The 15,933-nt window shown below is 36.9% G+C and overlaps 1 long non-coding RNA gene across 2 annotated transcripts; it reads right to left on the bottom strand.

The window, feature by feature from the left end:
* Positions 1–81: 81 nt before the first annotated feature.
* Positions 82–15,912, bottom strand: LOC139695127 (uncharacterized). Of its 2 annotated transcripts, XR_011702275.1 has the most exons (5): positions 15,701–15,912; positions 8,644–9,054; positions 7,624–7,799; positions 6,646–6,973; positions 82–255 (listed from the first exon to the last, which is right to left on the bottom strand). It is a non-coding gene; the product is annotated as an uncharacterized lncRNA (long non-coding RNA). The 2 variants fall into 2 exon arrangements; XR_011702274.1 differs by lacking the exon at positions 8,644–9,054.
* Positions 15,913–15,933: the final 21 nt, after the last annotated feature.

Here is a 15,933-nt window from a genome sequence, read left to right as displayed (position 1 = left end):
AAGTCCAGAGAAAAAAAATCCATGGCCAGGGTTGATTATAAACTATTGTATAAAAAAATAAATATTTAAACTTTTCCAACATCTATATTTTAATGTTTTTTAAGACTCACAATGTACAGTATTTTTATACATTAACAGACTATGAAGCTGTGACAGGAATATTGTCATATGTGGACAAACAGTTCTGACACTCCCATTGTGGTTCCATTTCCATAAGTTCAGCTTTGCCACGAGTAGATTTCATATGCTGTTATCCTGTAAAAGGGGAATAATAAATAAGTGTTACAATTGTTACAGTAAAAAAAGCATTTAAGATAAGATTTTGCATTGGTTTAATTTAAATTAATTTAAATTTTTCATTAATATTTATATTTTTCCAACTTTTGGAAAATGCCGATTCAAATATTGGCCCTGAATATGTTTACTTTACAACAGGAAAGAGATGTAATACATTATCTCCCCTGATGGTAATGTAATAAATATGTAACCTTGTCTTAACAAAAAAAATTTTTAAGTGCCATTAATGCAACAGCTTAGGAGTTATAAAAAGTATTTTAACTTTATTTAATATTTAAGTTGAACTGAGCAATGATCGAATTGCATATAAGAGACCCCATAATTGGACATTATAGTGGTCCTTGAATACCTATTATAAAATAGCTGGCGAAAAAAATGGCAAACAATGTACTTGCCATCCACAAAAACCAATTTGGTTGAACATTATGATATGAATTTATTAACAATTGATTTTAGAAAAATTCAGGAAATCAAAATCTACAAAACTAATTGCAAAGTTCAATTCTACACTAGTATGCCTCTAAAAACTTTTTTCTAAAAATTTTTTTTTTACTTCCTGTGACATCACATGGGAAAGGATTATTGCATTGCAAATATGGAGTTCTGTCATGACTGTAGGTGAATAACTATGAAATATATTGATAAAAATATACTGAGGAGGTAACTTATGAAATCAATACAATCAAAATGTGAAAGCATGCAAACCATGCAAGAAGGGCTTCATCTGGATAAAATCTTTGCCAAGTGAAATATGCATTTAAACAAAGTCCTCAGTTATAAAAAGTTGCTACTGAGATCGATCCTTGCCTAGAAGACTTTAATTACAAAAAATTAATTATCGCATGTCCTGGTGTCCAGAGTATACATAAATATTGATAAATCTACCAATTGCATCAATGGTTCGGCAGTGTGACTACCAATATGAACTAAACACAAAATTTGTCTAACATTGGCAACTAATATAACAATTGGCTATAATTTTTCATCACACTGAAATGTCTGTGCCTGTGCCATTTCTCATCTATTATATATTATTATATACGTAATAATAATTATTTTCATCCCAGAACTCAGTTTCATGAATTTCATTTCAATCAATATTGTAGATGTAACCCACAAAATCCAACTAAGTTGATCTAGGTTTATAAGCAATTGGTTTTAGAACAGGAAATAAAAACATAACGAGTCCAATAGTAAAGTTCAATTTTACACACAGTATAACATAGTAGAATGCCGAAATGTATGATGAAACATTAGAAACATAAGAACCAAACATCTATTTAGCTCCAATCAAAGTCATTTTCAGCATCTTGGAAGTTCTATTTTCACTTAGGTTATCGGTGTCACAATTAACTGTTAATAGCTGGACTGAAATACTTTTGCCAAACCTGCATATGATAACTAAACTTCGTACATAGATATAAACATTAACTAAACTCCAATTGTTTTCCCATTGTACTCAAATAGTATATATCAAGTTCCTTCCTAAGGGATGTTGAATTCAACTGTCAACTCATTCAACAGTGATGAGAAAAGTTTTTCTGTATTGACTGAAAAGTTAACATTTACCCAAGCGTTTCCCCAAATTATTGACGCAGGAGCATACATTCGTTCACTGAATCGTCTACGGATTCAGTAAATATCTACCTTTGACCAGGGAAATCTAATTACTAAAAAAAATTAGCATATCTTTCCTGGCCTTTAAGTCTTTACGTTATTACTGATCTCTGCATACTGCTATAATGGTTCAGGAGCAGCTACCAATGTCGACCAAACTTGCACGACAGTTACCAAACGTTTTCTAATAGATCAGAATGACGTATACCAAATATAAACTCTGGACAAAATGACAACCACACCAGTCCTGGGGCAGGAGAAGTTTATTACAAAGAGATGGTAACAAAATTTAAAAATACATTTAAAGGCAATATTTTTTATATATAACAATAATCTTGCATCAAATACATCCAAATATGACCTTTGACAACAAACATAACAAACAGAATTTTCTGTATATTTTGCTTGTTTCTAAACAAGCAGAATATACAGAAAATTTTACGTAGTTCAATTCAAAGACTTAGAAATGCTCTTCAGATAGTAACAAGTACACAACATCAAATACGCATAAATTATGATTGATTTCATAATGCTCTCTTATTTCCTATTAGTCTCTTCAAATTTTAAATAATGAAGACTATCTCTGCTGAATTTTTCTTCAAAATTTGTATTTTCAAGTAAATTGTCATTCCATTGTCAATTAAACCACCCCACTGTAATTCTGAGAAATGCTATACAAATATCAATAAGGAATTATTTTGACGACCTACGAAATGATCCACCCCAGAACATAAGGGATATTAGCATTCCACTGGTTTCATTATTCAATACTTCGACCACAGAACAAGTAGCTAGGATTAAAATTTGAGCTTAGCTGAGCGCAACTTTATTTACTTACTGAGGGCATTCTTTTTTATCTTGTTCGTAACGTTGTCTACACATTTTTCTCAAGTTTGCATATCAACTTTGAAAAAAAAACAAAAGGAAAAGGCAAAATCGTGTACTGTCACAATGGATAATTGAAAATAATTTGTGTAGTAATAGTATAGAAAATAATTGTAAGTGCTTAAAAAGATATTAACTTTGGCGAATGATTGCGTACGAAGTATATTTAAAGCTCTTTTATAATTAACATAGTACGCCGAGAAAATCATTTTGTACCGGGATATCACCTATTATTATTAATAATAACAAGCCTCGTTTCCTCTCCGTTCTTCCAAAAATCTCCGCTTCAACATGAACGACATTACTATTCCTAGAGAAGCATAAATTAGTATTTAATCCGTCAGAGTATCTTATGCTTCAGTGTAACAACGAATAAATCATCACATGATGGTGCTCATTAACAATTAAGTTGGTGGCAAGTCAAAATATATTCCAAGATATATTCAAATTATTTTTCTTATGCTTTCAATGTTTGGTAGTATCACTCCTAACTCTGACTTTTTTTAAATTATAGGTTACGGTCATGCAAGTATTTAATACAATTAGTAGTACGTGAACTGAAATGCATACTCTGATCAAATGTGATCGACCAATAGAGAATATAAGTGCGGGTTAGGTTGAGAAAAAAGCAACAGTATTCTAAATTCTTGGCGTTAATTTGGTGGAATCGTGGCCATTGCGGAGATGTACGATAACCATTACATTTAAAAAAACATTCCATAAGTCAAATTCCTTTCCATACCCCCCAACCCTAAGGACTGACGCGCACTGGTTAACCATCAAGGCTCGTGCGATGAGAAAAAAACTTGAGTATCAAGTTCAATGACTTCCCAAATTTTTTATGTTCAGTTCCATGCTTATCTGGAGTGGCCATCATTCTTTCAAGACTTTCAGAGAATAGAAGAGCAATTTTAGCATTATTTCAGAGTAAAAATATCACAGTTTAACTGAACTGAATACAAGTTAAAGATGACGTCACACAGAAGAAGAGATGGAAGGTACACACACATCCATGTTGATGTTTCTGACGGAAGGAAATATCAGACTAAGATTCACGAATGAGGAGATGTTATGCTGTTCCAAAATATGGTAATAGTAGCATATCAGTCTAAGAAAAAATTGCTTAATATACTTTGGTTATGTAACACCACCCCCTGCCCATGAGAGACCTGGTAAAACATTGTGTAAATTCTTTAAGGTCACCGGATTGAAAATTTGCTCTCAGCTCAACTGCAATGTGACTGAATTGATGTTAACAGAAGATGAGATTCAATGAGCTGTATCAAGACAGAATGGAAGCTGTTTTGACTTTTCCACACATATACACACGAATTACCACCGAAGCTCTCATCTCAAGGCTTAATGGTAAAACGATGACGCCTAACATGTCAGCGCAATAGCATAGCTAATTGTGAGGTTGTTCCAATTTAATAATCTTTTATGTTGCCTAGTCAGGAGGTTGAGTCAGCCTATGTTGAGTGCGTCCATGAAATACCAAACGAATAAACCAGAGCATAGAAACCTTACACATACTTGACATGCTAAATATCTGCTCGTTAGGGTGACTGCAATACACACAAACTCTAGGAAAAACATACTAAATTCTCTAAAAGAATGAAAAACGTCGTTCAAAAAAACCATAATGCAATATCATATTCCAGTAAATGCTGAAGGCCTAAATCCTCATTGGTAAAGGCTGAAGAGAGAATATTTTTCCTCTTTTGGGATTTAGACATTGTGATGACTCAACCGTTCAAGTTTCCTTTAAAAAATCTACTAAGGTATCGTTTCCTTAGACTAGACTAAATTAAAAACTTGCCTATACAGAAACACACAATTGGTGAATTGAAAACGCCACACGGACACAGAAATAGCAAGGAAAAACCACAACCCAGAGTATGAATGAAAAACTTGCAAACAAAGACTTGGTAGGAGGTAGACGTGCTCTGTGAGGATGTCTCAGGTGCATACTAATGTTAAAAAGGAAAGGCTGGCTAGGGCACATGACATTTGATGGAGGCAACCTTGTAGGTTACATTGTTTCCAAGTATGAAACTCGAACAGGAAGCAAATGTTAATTATTGAAATCAAGTATTATTGGGAAAATTCGATATACAAGGAAAGTGACTGTGGAAGTAATAATGCATGACGTCATTGCCCATTTAAATATCAAATCAATTAAAGTTGGTAACTTATTAGGTAACATTCAGAATACAGCAACATTTTTTATGCGAACTAATAACTTACATTATCGATTAGTGAGAGAAATATAAAGAAAATAAACAGAAGTAAGAATAACTCCGTAGGATTCATGGATAGAAAAAGTAGGACACTGCGAGATCAGTGAATGAAAAGTTTTTGAACAATACAAGTGTATTGGTTCAAAAGAACAGGTAAAGGATCTGGGCCCCCTACACTGACGTGTGAATTTCACACACCGTTTTGCTAAGTAATTAGGTGAGGTCTATCTATCTATCTACTACCTATCAAAGAGACCTTCGGATTGATTACTGTATTTATGGTTTTATAAAAAAAACAAATTGAAAATAACAAGAGTAAACTATAGTTGATTTGGGAGTTAAACGCTCAATTAATAAACAGAATACTTTTTAAGGCATTCAAACGACAATTGTTTCAATACTAATTTTTAGAACGATATAGACGAAATCAAGATATCAACTTTCTTATCACTGGGCGACTTCTTTATTTAAGTCAGGTTACACCCAGAAAGACACGGCAGAACATGACCAGGTCTAAAATACTCTGCACAACAGGATGGCTAATGGAGGAGAAAATCCAATCAAAGATAAGAGTAGAAAATGAGATATCATTCGAAGAAATTCAAACAAATTTCAAGTAATGTGACCAAATTGAGAGAGCATTGAATTAGGAACAATTGAAACGCGAAGTGGTAATAACTATGTCAAATTAAAGAAAAATGTTAGCCACAACATTTCATCAGGATTCTTATTTTCGATTCTTCGCTCATGAATGCCTTCATTTCTACACCTCTGAACCTACTATGCACTTCAGGAAATATTAAAAATCCCGCATAATGTACACTAGTTACAGTTAACCCGGAGATTTGTTTCATAGGCAATGGCAGAGTTCACCCATTAATAAACCCAACGGCATTTGAAATTCAGAAACCACGGTTGGGTGGTCAGTTTCTTTCCCTGTGCCGCCTATGGTTTTCACAGGAAATTCTGCTTCCAGAAAAAGCACAGCTTGTGTGAAGCAGAGGCGTGCGCAGGAACTCGAGTTTGATGCCCTACAACAGCTGGCGGAAGAATATTTTTGGAACATTATGGAAAACTTTGAAAATTGCAAGAAGTACGTAGCACAAGTATTTCTAATTTATGGGTTGGAAATTGATTCAATTTCAAAAATTTTGTTTGCGTAATTTCAAACTATTTTAAAATTAAATATAGATTTAAGAAAATCTAGAAAAACAAACCACAATTAAGAATGCCACAGAGCACGAAAATATGTAGCCTGGCTATGTGACAGCACCAAACCAATTGGGTGCGTATACAAATTTTGGTTGCCTACTTGCACAAGGTGAGACTTTTCCCATTACATTTTTCTGCTTGAATGAGACAAAGAACACATTCAAATTTTTTCAAGAATTCAAAGAGGGTAAAAAAAAGAAACTTTGCACTTCTACATGAGGGAATTCCATAAGGTTGAACCTGAAACTTATGTTTAAGAATTCGAAGTTCCGATGGTGGGTTTTGAATTAGAAAATCTTTCAGGAAACCTGATAGAGTAAAATCTAGTGTGCATTCAGTCACCTTAGGAAAGAGTGAATCAATTGGGAGTGGAGAAAATACTAATTGAAACTACCTTTCAGAAGAGACGAGTCGCCTGAAAATTCGCGAGAGCTTAGGGAGACGATCTCGGCGTCAGCTGTTGACAAAGAACACGGCGGCTTCCATACTTCGATGATCCAAAATGTTCCTCTCCAGGTATTGAGAATTCGACGTTCTTAGGTTAAGGGTGAAAATATTCGCCGAGTCCTCGACATACCAAGGACGAGAAATCGATGAGATGTTCCAAGTTACCGAAGATTCCCACTTGCTCCCAAGCAGGCGTTTATTATGTTATCAGCAAACAGTTGTCGCAAAAGTTTCATTGCTCCATTTGCCTTTTGGCTCAGCTTCAATTAAGCCAACTGAAAGTATAAATTTCTAATATCAGTGTACATACAAAATATTAGCATCTTAAGCTAAATCATATAATTCCACTAAATAACAAAAACTACAAAACTAATTGCAATAAAACCATTCTTCAACGAATTGAAGTTTTTTTTCATTGAATTTACGTAACGCACGGGCGTCAATGCTTGTAATTAAGAAAAAAATTATAAACTTCACATTACGACGACGCCGAAACAAATGAATCACAATATTGCAAATTAATGAGCCTATTAATTACTATCCCAATTGTATAATTTAACGTGTTAATTTGGCGATCTTAAACTAAACTCCGAGGAAAATATTTAGCAAGTCTAGAAATGCCTATTAGTGCTTTAAATATACCATATGTGGATTTACCATTGAAAAGTAGATTTGAATGTTACAAGAGATCCATCCAGTACAGTAGCAGAAAAATAAAATCCTCAATCGACGCAACAAATAAATCGTCTACGCCAAAGAAGTTAAAACTTTACGTTACTTCAGACATCCCGTAATCTGCAGCGCGCGCGCGACACCCATTCCAATCCGAATAGAGGCATTAATGTAGCTAAATATATCATCAAAGTTATGAAAATTCATAGGTGGCTACAATGAAAGCATTTAGAAATACACATGGTTAACTTACCGCGGTAGGCATAAACAGCATCAGGAAATCATCTTTCAGATCAGCTGATTACAGGAGCATTCGTCTTCCCACCTCAAGACGTGAGTCATGAATTGATGAAATCTCAATGCGATGCATTCTTCGGCAGTGAATGCCGTGATCCTAGCAATACGATCGGCAGTTTGAAGCTGAAAAGTCTGCAAGGCATAAAAGAAGTAGAAATTGGCTTGAACAACAATTTTTGCCGATTATTTGTAGGATTTAGCTTTATCGCCCTTAAATTAGTTCAAGAAGTTCAGCAAAAAAGTTCACAAGGTGATACGCAACTTTGCATTAAAGCATTGAAAATGGGTAGACTCGTTCCTGGAACTATTACCTACGGGCTTAATACCGAAGTTTGAGAAGAACGAGTCTAGCACGACAGGAATTCGTCTTCATTTAAACTACTTTTCTCTACAACTGCGTCATCAAACACCTTTAGCTTAACTGAAAAAGGGAAGTCATACCGAAAATAATAAGTTGCAATTAGCCTTCTTACGCATGAGATTCAATTCATAATTGGAGCGTTTTCGCATTGAACATTTACGTTAGTCGCGCAGTCGGTGAAATTTGACAAAAATAATTCCCGAATGAAAAGTTATCAGATTTGCTTATTCCCACACATTTCCACGAAATTCGAGCACACCTACACGGGGAACTTAGTTCTCCCGAGTGAAATTTAAGGCTTGAACAGTACATTCACTTAAATAGAAGAGCACACGCCTTCGGTAATCTCGCGTCAAATGTCACCTTTCCCCATTTCCAATGTTATGTGCCGCGATGGCTTAATTCAGTTACGGCAGTAAGCATAGATGAATTTATTCTCTTAAACGTGAACCAGCATTATTACACTAAGCATAAAATCAAAAAACAAGGTTGCGACAGAGATAAATCGAGTTCAGGGCAAAATTCGACGATGCGGTAAATACGTTTAAAAAATATAATTCGGGTACTGAAGTTATTTGGGAAAATCACCGAGAAATAATACATCGCGCCTCTCACCTGATTTGCTTGATTGAGACAACTGCGATTTTTCGTCACTCTCGCCACGTGCAAGCATTCTTCCTCTATCTTTCGAGCACCTTCAACAACCAGCGCTTGAAGAAGAAATAAGTTCAAATACAGCGAATGTGGAGGGAAGGGGACGCGCGAATGGTTCGGGAAGGGGATTGGTGGGTGAAGATGGGAGAAGGGGGAGGTTTCGAACTGGCGGGGAGAAGGTTGGTGGAAGAGTGAGGGGAATATGTAGGAGAGGTGGGGATGATGAAAGTACGTCGCAGAGACCCGTGAACGCGAAATGGCATGGGCATTAGAGGTGGGCCGGATGATTCAATTTGCTGAATGGAGTCAATTGGATCGCTTCACCTCAATGACTCGTTCTCTTGAGCGATTCCTTCGAGTTACCTTACAGCACTGCGGATTACATACAAAACAAAAAGTATCGATTAATATTAAACAAGCCAGGCAGCGAATAGAAAAAGTAGGATTGACCGAGACCGCTCGACCCCTTAATCGAACCTTCGAATTATCTTTAATTTAAACAGGAAATTATGACAATTGGCCACATTTAATTTCAGGCATACTTTTAATCATTCTTCGGACAGATTAATTGTACGTCAATAATTCTATACACTGCAATACAAGAATAAACAGAAACTTAAGGTGCCAAAATCATAATATATAATTACCACTTGAAGACTTCTTTAACATTTATACCTTTATTAATTGATCATATGCCACGCCCTTATCCTTTTAAATTAAGAAGAGCTATTAAATAAAAACCTCACCCATCCTATTTTATAATGCCTACGAATTTCCGATACGACTTCAACACTTTCCACCTACTATTGTTCCTTAATCAGTAGCTCCAGTGGCAGTAATTAATTAGCCTTGCAAACATGGGAGTTCATGAAATAGTTGGTGCATTACATGCCATTACGCATTATAAATTACATTTTTTCCTATTCACAAAACTACTGGAATAATATGATAGGTGAATCTCCGGTAGCGCCCGTTCGAAATTAGTAGGAATTTGGAAAGGTAGTCACGATATAATTACACTCGATTAAAATCTCTGATATCTTCTTAGAGCACAGATGGCCGCGAGTTCTGTCCAACAAATAATTTTAATTTTGGACATGTCCGCTCACTTTGGTGGTTTGTCGTACATCCGTTTTCAGGAGAAAAGTTCGACGTAGCCGTTAAGAACAACCTAATGTAATGAGCTTCTTCGACGGGGACGAGAAAGCATCCATGGGTGAAAGGCGAAGGCTGTCGGCCGAAGAGGGAGTGGGGAGAGTGAAGGTGCTCCAGTTGAGGGGAAGATTGGGAAGGAGGGCGGAGTTGGCGTTACACGAGAGTTGAAGGCAGAGAGAGATAAAATGAAGAAGGGAGGGTGTCGAAGGGCATAGGGGGCAATACTTGTTAATGGGGCGAGATGAAAACTTTGAGAATGCCTTCAATGTCAGCAGACCTCACCGCAATCACAATGATCTTCGAACAGGGAGAGAGCACTTTTTTTGTCCAAAGAGAGTAATTCCCGGGCATGCATCCGCTGTCTCTCCCTCCCGGTCCGTCCCTGACTTGCGTACGACTAGTTATTCGAATTTTTACACTGTCTCCTTTGTACGAATACACCAGGTACAAAATCCCTCTATCGCGATTATCTGGGCCATTATTAAATGTTCAGACAGGCACTTCGTAATGTGAAAACGATGCCTTTTAGATGGGGTGGACACCTTTTTCACTCAAATCACTCTTTGGTCGTTTCAATTACGACTATTTGTTCGGTCTGAGAGGAGAGCATAATACGAACTCCAACGTATTACGGTCGGAGGGATCACGAATATAAGATTAGAGAGATAGACTGCAAGACTGGCATGTTTAAAATGTCTTTTTTTCCAAGGACGATAAGAGACCAGAATGCTTGTAGTCAAAATCCCCCAGGAGTCAGTTCGACAAAATAAGTATTTAACTACAAGGTAGGGACTGCGCTTGGTTATTTTAGGTTCTCCCCACCCATTTGAAAAACCCCAACCCCCTCATCCCTCACCCTTTCTTCCTGGTGCTGCACCCCCTGTCACTCACCTTTTGGTGGTTCGCAGGGTATTGATGTAGAGGAGTGAGCTGCGTCTGCGATTTTTTCTGTAACGCTAAGAACAGGGACGACAATGGACAGGCGGACGCAGGAGATTCGGGGGGAGGGGGGGTAGCAAGGGCAAGGAGGGCCGTCCTTAAGGGAAGGGAAGGGCAGGTGTGGTGGGGTGATGGGGGTGTATTTTTCTTTTCAATACATTTCCTTAAGGGAGAAAAGGAATGAGGCGCCATGGAGAAATCTTACATAAGATTTACTATTGCACTCTTCTACGCAATCGTTGATGAAACATTCGCCTCTGTTTTACTTAAGCATTCATCAATCTGATAACAAACTTTCGGAATGTTTGCTTCTTTTGCTTGCGATAAGACTAAAATAAAGGAAGCTAGTTATCAATAATGTTACTCAACTTCTTCCGATACAGGCACTTAATGGAAGTGCACGGTAGATAATCGTAGCGGAAAACTCTTTTGTCAAACCCAAATACTTTTCTTTCATATCTCAGTCTCTGATACTATAGCGCCGATAATCACGTAAGATGGAAGGGAGTCATGTCTTATGGATCTTTCCAGGTTGAGTTGGATGGGTAAAAAAGGATAAAATGGCCAAAAGTAATACACAGGGTTAATAATATACTGTATAAGTATGCCCAATTTGAGATATGAATGGGAGGGATGAGGGAATGGAGACGGAGGAAGGGAAAGATAGATAGATAGATAGATAGATAGATAGAGGTATTTATTAGATAGAGGAGGGGAGAGTCTAAAGAAGGGGAGAGAAGGATGGGGGAAGGGATTGAGGAGCAGTTGCAAATCAGAGAGGGAGCTTCATTTGACACCAATTGAAGACTGTACGGATTCGATTGTGATTTGTCGAATAAATGGCAGAATGTTGGGAAATTAGAATGAGCGGGTTGGCAAAGGAGGATTTGGCTAACGGAGTGATGGGCTGTGGGCAACCCACCTCAAGGACCCCAAATTATTATTATATAAACCTCATTGCAATTGTCCTGATGGCAATGGTCACTTCCTCTGCCATGCAACTATGTTTATACTAAGCCTCACTACCGATGTTAAAAGAAATATGAACTGCTTCACACAAAAGAGTGATGTAAATGGTCATAAATCAAGGAATATATGCATTACAAATGTGTAGGAAATTAAGCTTTAAAAGGTGGACCCAAGGGTAAAGGCATACAGTTATTTAATAATGACCATAAATATTAAAATAAATTGAGCCGTGAGATTTCCTGGGCACCAGACCTTCTTGGAAAACTATGGGTGGCAGAGGGAAAGAAGGGTGACCTCCTTTCCCTCTGCCACCTTCACATATGAATTTCAAAGGCCATTTAAGACATTGTAATTGATGGGCTCAACCCTCACCTATCAAACCAACCTTTGGGGTAATAACTTTGATTTTTTTCATCATGGCTTGCATTCCATCATTATAAGACAACCTTAAGGAAACTATAATGTTATATCAATATTATTATGTTATTATTTTTTCTACAATTGACCTTAAAATTTAACCACTTTGCTTTTCCACATAAAAAAACTTTTATTTACGACCTAGGTTTCGTTATGGTATAACATCATCAGAAGAATTTCCACCAAGTGACGCCAGAAACTGTTTTATTTTTCTACAATAGAAAGTCAGTGCGAAAGATATGGTATGAGACTAAAGGTAAACAAAAAATATTTATGTGCTTTTTGAGAAAGACGAAAGCCTAGTTAAATATAAAAATAGGAGTTAATAAAATAGAGCAGATGGCACAGACATAAATAGAAGAATTGCATTAGACAAAGAAGTTTTCACGAGGAGGAGAGAACTGATTGTGACAGGGACATTGAGTGGGGATTTTAAGAAAAGGTTCGTTAAAACTTTGATATGGCATGGTTTTGTGAGGCGCAGAAACAAAATCATTGAAGCAGGATGATAAGTGCAGATTGGAGGCTTTTGAAATGTGGGTGTGGAGAAGGATGGATAAGGTGAAGTGGACATGATTGAAAACAAAAGAGGAAGTTCTAGCCATGGTAGGGGAGGAGAGAAGATTGATTGGAGAAATCATAAAGAGACAGGAAAAATGGATGCAGAATATTTTAATTGGCAATGAGATTTTAAGACTATGATAGAGGGAAGAATATTAGGCAAATGAGTAAGGAGCAGGAATGGGAAAGGGATGTTGAACAGAATTAAGGGAGGAAGGAGGAATGAGGAATTGAAGAGGGACTATTGCAGTGTAGGATGTTGGGTTGTGTTTTGATGGTGAGGCAAGGGAAATATCACTGAAGAGCCTTCATCCATTCAAAACCTAACAACCGGTAGAATTCCAAGTAACAATTATTATGTCTTCATCTTTTATCTTTCATGAACAAAAAGCCAAACATCATTATTTATTTAATTAAGATTGCTTAAAGAGGGTTTAATTTTTGAAAATTGGCCAAACATACAGCCTTGAAAAAATGCATACTTCTCTACTTTTGGTCCTTCGGTGTTTTTTGAGCACATAATTTTCTCTCAAAAACACAAAATACTGACATTCCAGTATATTAAGTACACATTCTATGGGATGGATTTGAAGTCAGCTAGTCATGCATTTAAGTAGACCTAGTGGCAAGTTGGTAATCCCCATTGGATATTTGAAAAGCATTATGCCAAATTCAACACCTTAGTTGCGGGAAACATACAACATACCTAGAATGTGTGCATAGGCAACTGCATGAGATATGTTCTTGTACATTGAACCACCTCTAGTTTCAAGAGCCCAGAGCCCTTTAGGATTATTACACCCTGAACACTTTCTTGCTATGAGAGGGTTAGCAACCAACTCCTTCCACCCCCATACAGGTGCCTCCCTTGATCTTTATGGCTTGTAATCCACCTTTGTGTGATACGTATGACCACTCTCCCAAACTGTCTGCTGCTTTCAGTGAGAAAGTATCATGGCGTTGATAATTAACAAAGTTGCACATGGTATGGTGTCAAATAGATCAGATTATCACAAGAATCATCAAGGTTAATAAGTATATTGTATTTTATACACATTTCAATAAATTTAGGAATTAATTTTCAGAATTCAAAGCCCGACTCAACGAGAGACATCAAATTGTTCCTTGCTTTGGCCAACCTTCGGGACACGAGAAACGAAATGGCACTCAATGGAATTATGAGGGCCCTCTCCTCTTCCTGCATTGCCCCTTAAGCTGCTGAAGAGATGGACAAGGTCTGTTTGTTGGAGGTAATGTGGTACCAATTAGTATAATATTGTATGGAGCAAGAAACATGCAAGAAAATGAAAGCTGGGAGTTTGATATAGATGAAAATTAATTTGTCACAGTAGTTACAACTTTGCAGAGTGGAAGTCACAAGTTTGGTGCCCTGTCCATCATTAAAGGCTTAGGAATAATAATGGAGGTAGTTTCATGATGCCTTCCATATTAGTGTTTTTAAAGTCACACCATTACTCTAGCACAGCTCTAGAGGTCATCATAATGCACACACCCTTCCACCACAGCAAGATAGTGCTTGGGAGGGGCGCTGTAGGTATGCGGAAAATGCACAGGGATTCAAAAAGATATCATTTAGACTATATAATGGGATGAAGCTATAATAATTCAGTCATCCAAGGCGTTGAAAGCATTTCTAAGTGCATTTGAAAGTCGGTTCGATAGGTAAGAGATAAAAATTAACGTAAATAGACAAAAATTGTGGGTTGAGAAACAAACGTGAGAAAGAGAAAAGCTAAGTGAAATAAAAAAATTAAGAGTTCAAAACCCAGAGTAGGCGGAAGACTTTACCTATCTTGGAATTGTTTCGGGCCATAATGGATCATAATTTAATAGGGACATAAGAACTGCTTAGGACAAAGGATCTTTCACGAGGAGGGCATTGAAAACGAAAACATTGGCTCTAGAGAATTAAGTCATTGCTCATTAAATGTTTAATATTTGAGCATGGTTTTGTTTGTTACCAATGTTTATTGGTTGTTTTTAGCAAGACGAACTTTGGAACCGCTAATGTGGATAAGTATGAAAAAGATAAAATAGGCAGGAAGGAAAATAAACAAGAAAGTTCAGGGCATAGAGGGGAGGAAAGGTGACTGTTGAGAGGAACACAAAAGAGACAGCAAAGATGGGTAGGGAGCATCCTGATTGACCATGGTATTTGAAGGCTGTTATTGTAGGAAAGTGCTAGGTAAGCAAAAGAGAAACTTATAGGCATTTTCTACGTTATAACGGGAGGAAGGAAGTAATATTAGCTTAAAATACACGAATCTTTCGATTCTCCGAGTCATTTGAGAGGAATTGGAAGACTTCTTTTGAGTCAGCAGTCCCTAACGTCAAACGTTCACGACTCGTTGATCTCATTCCTAATAACTCCTGTCATCATACTCACTTGAGTAAGGATCACCCATTCCCATGATAAGACCTTTAAATCTGTTTTCTTTGAGAAACCCGTTCGTAGAGGGTGTTGTTTTACAATGAAACTACGATGCAGTTATTTCCTTGGTTGATACATGGCGCTGGTGTCATATTACGTCGTTGTGGATTTTATTCCGTCTTATATATTGTTACGTACTTTTTAGACTGTCTTCCACACCTTTTTTTCAATTATTCATTGCATTCTAATAAACTACTATTTACGGAAATTTCAAATGTCAAATTTCTCTGCAACATATCAATTAGTGTAATTACCTGAGTCAACTTGTGGCACAAAACACACAGTACAATTTAATTACATAGGTATCGTAACAATTCCCTACATACTACAGGTGGAACAAGTTTTTCACTAACCGAGGCAAATAGAGCCAATCTTTCATTACCCGACTTCCACACGTGTATAATATAGTTATTCTACAAATGAAATGAATTTTGATGATTATGAAAGCTATCAATGATTTCATGTGACTCGCAACATGTCCCCGTGAGTTCGTTAGGTAAGAATCTTACTAAGCAACTTACTTACCTCTCGTTCACAGTCGGAAAGTTGAACTGTTTTCCTCCTCTCCAGTCACAGCTGAACAGCGACATCTTCTAGGTAACATTATTCCAGCTAATTTATGGAATAGTTAACAGGCATAGATCACAGAAATTTCAACTTCCTTCGAAGTTGGGAGATCAGGTTCAAAGCAAAATTAGATTCTTTCCCGGGAAGACGCTCCTCCCCACCTTCACCTCCTTGAGGGAGTGGGAGGTCTG

The sequence above is a fragment of the Hetaerina americana genome, unplaced genomic scaffold (genome assembly GCF_022747635.1).
Source record: "Hetaerina americana unplaced genomic scaffold, ioHetAmer1.1.p SCAF_6, whole genome shotgun sequence".
NCBI classification, from domain to species: Eukaryota; Metazoa; Arthropoda; class Insecta; order Odonata; family Calopterygidae; genus Hetaerina; species Hetaerina americana.
Note: the sequence above shows the minus strand (reverse complement) of the source record. Positions and strands in the feature narration are given on the sequence as shown.